We start from the raw sequence: 290 nt of genomic DNA, 5'->3' as shown, positions 1-290 counted from the left end.
TTGAAAAGTAGAAACCAACATTCAAGGAGTACAAGGTTAATGCATCGCAAACCTCTAGCTACTCTATGGAAGCTATCACAGCGTTCATCAGCATTGGCGATGTTGTAACCCAAGAGACCTTTAATTGGGTAGTTAATGACCCTAATATCATCAAAGCTTCCAAAATAATTTGTAGGTTCATGAATGACATTGCTGAGCACAAGGTATACTACACTGATTAAAGAAACTAATTTCTGATGGAGGAAATAGTGAGAAATAGCCCTCTCCATAAGGTGATTTCAAAAACAACC

At 37.6% G+C, this 290-nt stretch overlaps 1 pseudogene; it reads left to right on the top strand.

Annotated features, from left to right (window-relative positions):
- LOC110427560 ((+)-delta-cadinene synthase isozyme A-like) overlaps positions 1–290 on the top strand; it is a 4136-nt pseudogene that overhangs the window by 3408 nt on the left and 438 nt on the right.

The sequence above is a fragment of the Theobroma umbraticum genome, unplaced genomic scaffold (genome assembly GCF_002168275.2).
Source record: "Theobroma umbraticum cultivar Fairchild unplaced genomic scaffold, ASM216827v3 scaffold_106.0, whole genome shotgun sequence".
NCBI classification, from domain to species: domain Eukaryota; kingdom Viridiplantae; phylum Streptophyta; class Magnoliopsida; order Malvales; family Malvaceae; genus Theobroma; species Theobroma umbraticum.
The sequence above is the reverse complement of the archived record's forward strand: the minus strand, read 5'-3'. Positions and strand labels throughout refer to the sequence as shown.